The following is a 13,503-nucleotide window of genomic DNA, read 5'->3' on the forward strand; positions in this document are numbered from 1 at the left end:
CATTGATTCTTGTGTTATATTCGTTATATTCCATATTGTTACATTTTGCTTGAAACATGATATTCTGACAAAATTTTTAAATTTGTAAGTTGAAGTGACAAAAATTGCAAGTGATCTCTACGTCATTAGTTTTTGAGGTTGCATGTGACATTGGTTTCTTTACCCATTGGTTTGCTTTACGTTAGGGAAAACAATTAACGAAACGTACGGACAGATGAAACGAGTGTACAGTAGGGATTAATTTTGCCTATTCCCAAAATTAAAATTGACAACGAAAACAAACTGTTACGATACAATTCAGGACGAATGATTCCGCAAAAGAAATATAACTGCTTCAAAAATTTTTAAACCACTTTCAGCGTTGTATTCACTCAAAAGAAGCATACTTTGTATAAAAAAACATAAAAGCACCAAATAATTGTATTCTCCCATTTATTCGATACCAGTTGTATTAAACCTTGGGCAGACTGTGTATTATGTAAGTAACGTGCGCCGAACGGATGGGCAATAATAAGTACGTTTTTTAATTTATGTACATAACTAGTTGGTCCACTTGTTCCTTAGAGTTAAAAATAAATATCGCATCAAGATTCAATAAGAGAATAAGATACTTATGAAATTTGTGTTTTATTTTTCAAGAAGTGATAAATATTGTAACAAAAATTATATTACTTCTGAGATGAATAATGATCTTTAATATTATTATCTACACGTCATTGTTGCATTTAAAAATGTAGAAACTTGCAAATTGAAGTATGATAAGAATAAATTAGAGGTGCGATATTCACAATTAAAAGTCGGAGCGTTAAGGATTAAGAAAACTGATGTTTAAATTAGAATATTAGAAGTGGTGAAATTTCACAACCAATTAATTCTTAAAGTCTGGCTCGTTGAATAACTTGTAACTATTTCAGAGTTTTTTGATAAACTAAATTTTTGGTGTTTCTCATAATAAAGAATATGCAACCCGTATGACGTCATTAAGACATTTTTTTGCCAAAATGCACGTAAAATTGTAGTTAGGCTGACTTTTGTGGTACTTCTTTAATATTAATCATTACAAAACCTGTTCAAAAATCATCTAGAGTATCGGTTTCACCTTTACGCAAAATTTTATGAAAAAATATTCAGTAGTTTTTGTGTGATGACACGGCATACATAAAATTGAACTCAGATATACAGTGCCTGGCCATCGAATTAAAACCATCGGTCTTTATGAAATGAACTCACACTATCATACCTTAACTCGTTATTTAAGCAATGACGAGTATATAAGGTAAATGCAAGGTAAATGGTCCTACTACAAACTTTGTAAAAATGTAAAGCAAAACAAAAAATTGATAATTCATCATTGAAAAAAATGCTGCTATTAGAAATTTAAAAATGATCAAAAAATAATAAAATTCATGAACACGAAAAATTAAAGAAAGAAATAATTTTCTGAAACTGAATTGATTTCAATGTATTTTTCAAACATGTGTTCTTCTCGATAAATATCCTGTAATACCCTGAATACCCTGAAATACCCTGTAATGTACACACGGTAAAATATACAAATTAATTTAGGGAATACGAAAAAAGTTATATTTAGGGAATATAAAAAAAAGAAATAATCAATTAAGTTTATGAAAAGTAATACAGTGTGCGGAGAAGATTCAGTACATCAAAGCGAATAAGGAAACCTTTTTTTTATAAATACATAACAATTTTATTGACAATATGAAGAAAACATATGAATAAGTGACATTTTATTATATTTTATTAGAATTTCTAAATCTTATAGTATTATAAAATTTCAGATATTTTATAGTTATTTTTAATTTTTAATTTTATACGATGAGTATATCACATCGGAATAAAGTTTTAGATTGACATTAGTATATATAATCGAACGCAGCTAACTAATTAAAAAGTTTCGCTTTAAAAACAAATTACGAAACAACTGTGAACATACATAAAAATAATAAAAGGTAAGGTCACCGTCACGTCGAAGATCAAATTTTTCTGGGATTTTCATTCAACCCTTTTCCTTCTTCTTTCTTTCTCCAATCAATTTGTTCTTTTTGTTTCTCTCTCTTTCTATCCCTACTCACGCTACTTTAAACTCAATCCGTCAATCTTCTTTTTAACTTGACGTCTGTCAAAGTTAAGTTAAATTTCGTTTATATATAGTTTTTTTTGCCCACGCGTGCAATTTTATTATATTAATTTGTGAGAAATGCCAAATGCCTCGTCTATCTATTCTTTTTTTTGGTGAGCATCTAAACACAGAAAACCGAGATTAATGGTCACTGCCATTTGAACCCACGGTTGAGACGCTCGAAAAGATGACGTATGAAAAGAGTCCTGTAGTAGCATGTAAACAAATCGCATAAAACATAAGAAAGTGTAAATTTAAGAATGTATCGTACGACTTGAAAAGAGACAGAAAGAGAGTGGGGAAATAAGAAAGGTAATGGAATGGGGGTGGTGTTTGTACCAATTGTTTACTACTTCGACGTCTCGGACCCCACCCGACGTATGTAACTGGAATTCTCTTATATATACTAACTGATACGTAAGTCGAGCACTAACGAGAAACAGGTCTGCATGTTATGCGACATCTACCAATTGCAATGATAAACATGGTTGTTGTACTGGCAAGCCTACTGACAGGCGTAATTATAAACAAGTGATTTGTGATAAACGTATTGCGGGTGTTCATGCGACTCTCAGAAACTCTTATGATTATGCACGTTTCTTGAAATACAGAGTACGGCGATAAAATGTACATGCAATTTATTGTTGTATTGAAATTCTATTTCGTAATTATGTCCCACTTTTATTTTTATACAACTTCGTATGTTTGTGAAACAAGCAATAATAAAGGACACGTATGTTTTTATTAGCTGAGACTTTAAGGGATGAAAGCACTCTTCAAAGTTCTGATTTGTAAGAATTATCTTGAAAACAAATGAAGATATATGAAAACCTTTGAAGAGAAAGTTTTACAGTAATGGAGTATATGCAAATTGGCCAAAATGTAATTTATTTATAATAAAATAATTTTTATCACCTTATTTTTCAGCTTATTCGAATTTGTATGATAGCGAGAAATGAAGAGCATTTCATTTTAAGTTCATTGATATACAGGGTGGCTCACCACATTTTGCCATCCAGATTTGCGTCATTATTAGTACTCATAGCAAACAATGTTTCAGATGAAGTTGAATGGTTTTGAGAGGGGCATATGCTGATGGTATATATATTTTTTTGTAGGTGGACGTATAAAGGACACATGAAGGTCATTAATGTTTTTTTAAATGGAATCATACATTTTTATTGCATCAGCTGATACTCCTTCATATTCTTTATAAAAAAGTATTAATCTATTTATATGAAAAAATCATTAGTTTAGGAGATATTTTAATTCTAATTTGTTAGGAAATCGTGACTTTCTGGTCAATATTATGAATTGCCCTAACTGAACAGCAAATGTTTCTCTACATGCCTTGAGAGGTCACGTGTCACCAAACGAATTGTGAGTTTTGGTTTTCTTTTGTTACGCAGTAACAGTGAAATTTAGTCTCTGTTACGTCTCTAATACGGTGAATACGACGATACAGTGAATTATCACTTCATAATGAAGTATTCTAAAGAAGAAAAAATAGATATGTTATCAGTTTATTTTGAAGCTGGGGAAAATGCTACACATGCAGAAAGATTATATACTACGGAATGTTAGTAAGTTATTAATTTCTCGATTGAGAAAGTGTTCTGATGCAAATGGTCGCCACATTGAACCTTTTCTGTAAATAGACATTAGAATTAAAATATCTCCTAAACTAATGATGTTTTCACATAAATAGATTAATATTTTTTTGTAAAGAATATGAAGGAGTATGAGCTGATGCAATAAAAAATATATAATTCCATTTAAAAAAACATTAATGACCTTTATATATCCTTCACACGTCCACCTACAAAAAAATATAGCACCAGCATATGCCCCTCTCAAAACCATTCAACTTCATCTGAAACATTGTTTGCTATGAGTAATAATAATGACGCAAATCTAGATGGCAAAATGTGGTGAGCCACCCTGCATATATTTACAAAATTGATTTTTAGAATTCCTCAGATATTTATTACTTACATTCTCACCAGTTGAGTCACTACACTAAATCAAACCGTATCGGATAATTACACTTGCAATCGACCTTATTTATAAATATGAATAAAACACAATTATTGTTGCAATGTGATATTAACGGCATTACTAATTTATATCGGTTGGTTTTTCACGATTATGCTCCCTAACTTATTAAAATTTTTCATTATGTACTAACGCTATTAGTTCAATTCATCTTTTGTAAACCATATAAAGCTTTAAGTAGTCTATACCCGGTGATAAATTTCGAAACGTTAATAATTACATATTGTAAAAATAATTGTTTCTTATGTATGTTTATAAGTAACGTTGATTGCAAATGTAATATTCGCCAGTACAGTTAGATTTAGAATCGTTTGATGACTTAATGGATTTAGAATGAAATGCTCATTATTTCTCATCATTATGGAATGTGTTTAAAAATAAGGTGATAAAAAGTTATTTTCAGTTTTAATTTATTATTTTTATTTTTATTTTTGTTATTATTTGTTATCTGTTTGTAGTGTGAGTTTGTTTCATAAGAATTGACAAAGATATCTCGTAATCTTCTGAACATCGATTTCATTTAAACTTTTTACAATTATAAAGTACATCAAAAGTAATAATTTTGGAAAATTATGGCGCACAACTTTTCCAAACAAGGGAGTAATTTATGTTTAGAATTCTTACAATACACGTTTAATTACTTGATAATAATATGATATTAAGAATAAAAATGAAATTAACACAATTTGGTACTTTCTCCTGATTTTTTTGAAAATAATGAAATAAAAGCAAAATAGATTTCCTTTTTATTTTACAGAATATTTAAATTCATATAATAATTTCCACCATTTAATTTTTTTGCGGTGACAGCTGCCACACGTACGGTGCTTTAACAATAAAAATCTGAAGAAATACAATAGGAGGCAACTTCACAAATATACAAATTATCATGCAAATTTGAATAAGTTAACAAATAAGGTCATACAAATTTATTTTATTATAAAGAAAATATATTTCGGCTAACATGTTCACATCTTATAACTGTACAAAAAATATCATACAATTTTGAAAAACTTGAGGCTTTCACGGCCCGGCATCAGACAGGTATTGCTGTTGAGGCTTTCGAGTGTAAACCGGGTCCTAAAGGAAGCGAGTTCCCAACATTTCGCCAGTATTGCAGCTAGCTTCATTAGGGGATATTCTGATAATAGTATCATACAATTTTCCTATTTAAGGTTTTCATATATCTTTCATTTTTTTTTATATTTTTGAGATAGTAATTAGAGGCTGAAGCTTTGAAGGATGGTTCCACCATTATGTATTAATCCATCATTATGTATTAATTTATTATATACAAAAAACTACAAAAATATTCACGAAGAAGAATCTATAATATAATGTACTGTTTATACAAAAAATTGGATGTATACGTGTGTACACATACAAACTATTTAAAATAAAGAAAACGAGGAAAATAAAAAGTATACTTACTAATATTTGATGCAACCAATTTTAAGTGGTGTAGTAGGCGGTGAAAGTATTGTTTCGAGAGAATCTAAAAGAAGCATATGGAAGTTAATTTTTTTTTTTAATTCAGGTTTTACGTCGCATCGACCTTCAGGTCATTAGTGACGACTGGGTCCTGTTTCCTACGTTTTGTTTGGCTATATACTGTGGTACATATTGATGTCTTTCAGGTACTTTAGGGTATTTTTTATGTGCTCCTGTGAAGTTAAGACTTTGGTCGGTGTTATTCCACACTTTTATTAAAAGAAAGACACAAGGAAATAGACACTTTTGAAAATCACTGAAATCAAAAAAATGTTTATTCTTTTATTATTCTTCTAATTAATACCTGAGATACACTAGTTTAGCAAAAATCTTGGAGTGGATGCTCTGGATTCAGATTTAAGTGTTTGTGTGTTTAAAAGAAAAAAAATGTGAAAACTGTTGTAAATCTGATATTATAAAATAGTAAAGTTCAAACTTGTTTAAGTATCATCAATACAAAATTTCTTGTTTAGGGGAATAAAATATTTCATTTGTACCTGTTTATCAGTCTTAAAATCATCACCATCATAAATAATTTTTCGGATTTTCCTGGTTTATTATGCTCCTTACTCTCCTTCCTATTCAATTCGCTTTCTGCCTGCCTGCGTTTTCCGCAGGCTTTCGGCAAATCATCTGAAGAAAATAATCTTTTTTTTTGTCCGAGGGTTTATATATTATTTAGTTTTTGGAAGAAGATGATGATTTTGGAATCAACATACTTGGAATCGACAGACTTAAACTGTTATAAAATTCTACACTGTATATATATTTGTTTAATAACATTCATTAACTCTTAAAGTGATGACAAGTTGCATTTATAAAAACTTTGAAACTGTGCAAATTCAATTTTTTCGGAAATAAACTGTAATATGAAAAAATTGTATTTTATATTTTTTCCTTATTTTTCATATAAATTCACCTTATTTTCCACCATGTATTCACAAAATTGTATCACCATTTTGAAAACACCCTGTATATACATATATAGAAAATATATGTATGTATAAACAAAAAAAGACTTCATAAACACAAGGACCACTGGTCTGTTCACTTTGAATATCGATACAGAAATGAATCTTCTATTTATATGATAGCCTTGTGATCGTTAAATTCTTCTTCACTGTATGTAAACAAGAGATAAGAGTTGGATTGGTTAAGATGTATATGTATTTGGCTACCGTGAGGTGGCTGATAACATGTGCCAAATACTGCTACTGATGCATGATTAATAATAACATTTTCATGAACATGTTGGAAGTATGTAACCATCAAGAACAATTGTGATAATTTATATTGTATATAATGCAATTGTATATTTGAAGACAACCGATAAAAGTTTTGAGCGTACTGAATAGACCTTTTACTCCAAAATTTATTTTTAATCTAAGTACAAGGTAATTTTTCCAATGGTTTGATTAGGTTAAGTAAGTAAGGATGCAGTTACGATAATTATAATTTTTTTATGTTTAGATAATGCAAAATTATAAATGAATACGTTTATCCTAAAGGGTACACTTTTTATTTTTAGTTAAACTAATAAAAATCCACATTTTTGATAGAAAAAATATTGAATTATTTAAAATGTTTATATGATGCAGTAATTACACAAAATTCATGACATGATTTAGTTACGAACTGTTACTGTTCCAAATATTAAATATACATCAACTCATAAAAAAATCAAGACACTAATATATACAATGCAAAATAAATAAATAAAGTTTTGCAAGAGAATACGTTGTTTAGAAACATATCAACTGCAATCCCTTGCCGAGAGTAACACTAATTGTGAAATACCCTGTAAAACATACGCGTTCTTTTAAGATAGAAATTATTTCAAGGACTTGTCGACAAGCATACTGTTTTATGTTTCAAACACAATATTATGCAATGCACGTAAAAATATGAGAGTATTTGAATTATAATTTTATAAATTTCAAATTGATTTAAAACATATAAAGATTCAAGTTCTGCGATTTTTTCTATTTCTGTGAAAACTTATCTTGATGGCTATTTGGCGAATCAAAATAATTTCTTGTTATATTCGTAAATTTGTGCGTCATTTTTTAGATCAACATCACTTATCTAATTTAGAATGTACATTTGATTCAGTACACTGCAAATCTAAGGAGTATATTCTCTATGTGCAGCAACTTCCTGATAAAAATTTGATATTTATCATACTTGTTAAAGTTCGAAGTTCTGAACTTGGCTGTCGCGGTGTAACCACATTAATCATCATCGACCATCCTAAATCTTTTTGAAAGTATAGCCGTGCATAAATTGCGCTTGATTAAGGCAATAATTCTGCGGATTGGAAATATCTAGGTCGCATTATATCCACGCGAGTGTTCGACGACCGCAGAGACAAGAAGCAAATGTGTGTCAGAAAAAAAGGATAGCGTTGAAATTGTAGGACACATGGTAAGAAACAGAATATTGAGTAGTTAGTTTTTAGAGAGAGAAAGCTAAGTCAAACCGTGGTTTAGTCAAATCATCAGCCCTTTCAATAAACTTGGTCTTCTTCTACTTGTTCTCGCTTCTGGTTTCAAGCTTTCCTCAGTTTCTTGCACGCGTGTGATCACGCCCCTTCAACACGCCGCGTCAGTTGCTCGAAAATAAGAAAACTGAAGATTCTGAACACGTAACCAGCCGGCAATAATTACATTTATGACTACAGTCAATTTCTATAATCAATAATTGCAATAAAGGTCGTTGAAAATATTATCTAGGTGTGCTGCATAGGCAACAGATAAAAGCAACGTTTTATAAAGCGTAGCAGTTTACCAATATATCAAATTTATATAAAGTATCTTACCTCACTTAAGCATTTTAAACATCTTACTTATTTCTTATAATAGAAAAAAAATGTAAAGAGAAATTACTTTTTGAAGGAGCAAATATTATGATGGTTAAGATAACTTTCTGAAAGTCCTTTTTTTTTTAAATTAAGGTCATTATGGTTTTTTAAAATAGGATAATTAATTTTCATTACCATGGCATTATAGACGAGTTCAAGACGACTCCAGCGACCTACAATACTATGACATTCGCGTAACCTTGAATACAAAAAAATGCATAGTAACTAGGCAACTGACTGACAGAGTGAAATAACTGATAGAAAGATTAATGAAGGAAATTTCACTGCAGTAGGTGCTCAAAATGATGTCCAGCAGCTTCAATATAAATCTTTAAACGATTAAGGAACGAGTCTCTGTTTTTTATAACTTGTTCGTTGATATTATCACAAGCAATTCTAATACGTTCTTCCATGTTTTCCGGTGTTGTAGGAATGCCGGTATAAACTTCTGATTTAATCGCACCCTAGAAGAAAAATCTGAAGATGTAAGACGTGGTAATCGTGTAGACCTTTAGAATATTTGTGCCACGACCAATCCACCGTTGCGGAAATTTTCGGTATAATATTTGAAGAACGCGTTATGGAGGTGGAGCTTCGTTATGTCCAAACCACATTCAACATTTTTGAAATATAGGAATTTCTTCTAATAATTCCTGTAGCTTATTAGCTAAGAAATTGGCATACTTTATCTAAAATACCATTAATAAAAAATGATCTAATAACCAAAGAAGATAAATAGTGTATACACTACATGATATACAGAAATTTTAGTGTATATTTTTCCTTTAAAAAATAGAAGTTTTTCCAATCTTTTTCTTTTTTTTATTTTTGTCCAATCCCTTATGATATAAGATTTTACCTTTTAATTTACCTACTTTGTCACTTTTTATCAAGTTTTATTTTATCTTAATACTGTGGCATATCAAATTGTGCATTCATGACAATCATATTATCATTTCTCTACAAAAGATCTTCTTACACAGCCGAAGAAATGGAATAAATACTATAAAAATAAGTAAAAAATCGAATTAAAAACCGTGTTATCAAATTAATACATTTAATAGACCGTAATTAATGAATCGCTTATACTATATCAACATCGTTTCAACTATCAAAATAAAATTTTTTAATAGAAATTTTGATTCATGATAAATTCAAGGATATCCAGAAAAAAGGAGAAACACGAAGCAAGTTACCGAGGGTTGTTAACCATCAATCTTGATTCGATCTGTTCGAAACACTTGGCACGCGAGACTTATTCATCTTGAACCAGTGATACTGGCCGTGAGATGCAATCTATGTGAATGCATCTACAGTTTTCTGAGTATTCATCGTGGTCATCTGTTCGCCATATTTCGGACAGGGCGCGTGCCGTGTCGATAATACGGTGGTACCAGTCCAGTGACAAGCGGTAAGAAATTACAGTACCAAAGAATCGATATCAAGGCAATAATTTATGCGAACAATAAGACATATGGTTCAACAATCAAGTACAATTGAACAGTCTATCGATGACTTTGTAGTAATTGTTTTAATAAGAAGGAGCATCTTCGTTCGTGTCATTTGTTTTACCCCCTTTAAAGATATTTCTGTTTAACGTTCATTTTTAAGGTGATTTTGTCGAATTTATCTGACACAGAATTCATGCAGTTAACAAAATTTTAATATGTACACTGTAAAATTCATATGTTTTTCATTATAGTCGATTGAAATTTTAATTGCCCTTTAGCGGAATCCCTGTTGAACGTTCATTTTTAACGCCACTTTGTCAACTTTTTTTTATAAAAATTACATACTGTCTGCAATACTTCAAAATTGCATTAATGGCAACATTTTTACTTGTTACTGAGAAAATAAGATGTTGAATTTTTATTTCAATTTCATTTGTTTTGCTTTATCAGTATCTTTGAATTTTGTGTTTTATTTCTGTTGTTATTATAATATTTGCCGTCGCATTGAAAAATTCGAGTGAAATTGGCATAGATTCAGATTTTCCCTTTTTGTCATTTAACTGGGGAGGCAGTGTGAAGTTACAATAAAATATTAACTTTTCTTTATCTTCATGTTGTAGAATACATTTTTAAGTTAGTTAAGTTTATTTCAAAGGAGCTGAAAGGGAAGTTATTAAATAATGAAGAAACCCTTTGAAGCGATTGCTTATAGAAATGCAGAACTCTTTAATACAGAAATAACCCTGAGGATGTAAAGATAACACCACATGATTAATAACTTTGTGAGTGTAACACTCGGGGAGGATCCCTCGTTACTTGCTATAATTTCTCTGGGAAAGCCAGATTTGCTTTTGACTGTACATCATTTGTCGTTTCAAGTGCTCATTTAGCGAAAAGACAAGAAACGACAGAAGTCTCTCGTTACAAAACAATTTTTAACCATCGATTTACTGTGACAGCCCTATGCCAGACAATTAGAAGGTAATTAATCCCCTGCACCTCGTTTGTAATAGCCGACCACCGAGCACGGTCACGCTTTGCCGGTCAGGATGTAACCGATGCAACAGATGACACCGACTTCTTGATGGCACCACCCAGGCCTATCACTATACCATGGATACCGCATTTATTCTCCGCCCCATAGACTCGTGCCATGTGGCTTTCCCCTTAGCCACGTGGGACCATCTTCCGACACGTCATCGGTATAGCTAATTTACGATCTTCTTTCGGGTTTCAACGTATACGCTTTTCGACTTAAGCGCAGCGAAATAACCGATTATTGAACAACTCGTCGAGACATTGAAGATCTTTGTTATAGGGATAATGATATTCTGATGATGGTTATGTTCTGTGTTGATACGAATGGCTGAATTGGTACAATTTGAATATTAGGGGTTAACTCTAGTGATTTAATACTCCGAGTATTACTTTTGGGGATTTTTCGGACCTCGATCGAAAAACTGATATGCTCTAGTGATCCTTACTTATCTGACGGCTTATTGGCTAGGCGGGACAAAGACAGTAGATAATTTGGTTTCCAAAAATGTAGGAAAATGCGACATCGTTTTATTAGGATTTTAAATCTAAAAAGCAATATTTTGTTATGATTTATTTTTCAAAATATTCTTTGTGTATGCATCTAGATCGGTGAATATATATATTACAGTTACAATATAAACTATGTTGTTTAGATTTATTTAGTACCTGTTAAATGTCCAAGATTAATAATTCTTCCACAGTGACGGTCACTAAAAATCATACATCGCTTTCGTCTCAAAATTGAACTGCATGAACGTGACAGTTTTGTAGTATGTAGTAAAATATTTTATGAGTGCTGTTACTTACTTTCAATAATATAAAGAGTTATTAAAAAATGTAGAATTTTATCCAATATTTACGACAAAATGAATGATTATTGCGGAAAGTACGAATTACTGCAATTTCGACAATCACTGAAAACCGTATCCCAACGAAATTATTTGATAAATCGTTAATGATTGTGATTTTATAACCTTGTAAAAGCTATTTTTATAATTCTATATATAATATGTATACCGCTTTTCTACAACGTTCATAGTTTTTAAAATAAATCAATTATTAACAAAAATTGCAAATTTCTAACTTCGAAATTTCTAAATTATTCTGTGAACTATCTTGAATAAAATGATATCAATTGTCGTTGTATTATAACATTTAAATATGGTCAAATAATAATCAAAGCGAATAACATACAAAACACGACGTTCTGTGATAATATTTTTCAATTTATTCTAAAACTAAAAATATGGGGGATATGCAGCGTACGACAGAAAAAACAGTACCGTTAAGGAAGAATGACGTAAAGATAAAAATATCATATTTTGTTTGCGACACATAAGCCTAATAATTTATAATAGTGTACGATATCGAAACCACAAAATGTTCACGACAGATAAGCCGACCATTGAAATTAATTACTATCATCACCGCGTTAACGCGTGTTCTGTTTCCATTGCAAAGACGAGGTACATATGGGAAGAAATTTGGAGATCTAGAAATTTTGAGATTTATTTTTAAGAATTTCGGCATTCAGGTATTAGAGGATGTAGGAAATTAAGGACATAGGTTTTTGAGCATAACACATTAACCTTCGTTATTTTTCATGATATCATAGGTTCGACTGACGTAACTGCTTAGAAATTTATAGATTAGGAGTCGAATGAAGAAGTTAGATAAAGAGTTAAATGAAATATTTAAACGAGAATGAAACGGCGGTCAGACATTGGGACAATGTTCCCTGCCAGATCTGATCGCCAATAGCAGTAGTCGAAACGCATAGTCGAACATGATAGTTCACTTAGTCGAAGCACTCCAATGGATTTTCGGTGGATCGTGTTTTATGACGGGTGGCGATGGCGACGGTACATCGTTGTAAAATTACCTGGCGATTCGGGTGCTACGTTGCGAAAAACTCAGAGGTTACCTGTCGTCGGCTGAAGCTGCTTACTGATACCGTGACTTTCGTAACAATTATCGGATAAACGAGCAAACAAGAGAGGGTGGGAAAGAAAAAAAAAGAAAGATGAGAAGGCAACGAGCGCCATGCCATAAATTCTCGTCGAGCGGTGCGCTAATGGACGTTTCCTGTCGAACCTCGAGCAATCGTCGCGAACCTAGCCGCGAATATTCTTCGGACGACATTGTGCGAAGTGCCGCTCGACAAAGCGAGGATAAAGACTTACTTCGATATCTCTTGGTATACGGTACTTGGCTTCGAGAACACGCGACTTAACCCCCGACCAGATAACGCGATTGTTTCGTGCTTGAAACGGTTCCAGAATGCGGTGACTTCGAGGAAAGTTGTCTTATTATAGGCGCCTAAGATAAATGTTCCAACGGTCACAAGAGTGAAAAAGCAGTAAAAATGTTAAGACATTAAGATAATTGTAATTTCTTCTTTATTTAGACAATAAAAAATGTTCACTAAATACGTTTAAGTAATTTGTAAAATTTCTACATTCAAATGA

General features: G+C 31.4%; 1 long non-coding RNA gene across 1 annotated transcript; it reads right to left on the reverse strand.

The window, feature by feature from the left end:
- Positions 1-5,123: 5,123 nt before the first annotated feature.
- Positions 5,124-6,586, reverse strand: LOC105663527 (uncharacterized). Its single transcript, XR_013038525.1, has 4 exons — positions 6,184-6,586; positions 5,789-5,942; positions 5,627-5,690; positions 5,124-5,522 (listed from the first exon to the last, which is right to left on the reverse strand). It is a non-coding gene; the product is annotated as an uncharacterized LOC105663527 (long non-coding RNA).
- Positions 6,587-13,503: the final 6,917 nt, after the last annotated feature.

Source organism: Megachile rotundata, chromosome 1, assembly GCF_050947335.1.
Source record: "Megachile rotundata isolate GNS110a chromosome 1, iyMegRotu1, whole genome shotgun sequence".
Lineage (NCBI taxonomy): Eukaryota > Metazoa > Arthropoda > Insecta > Hymenoptera > Megachilidae > Megachile > Megachile rotundata.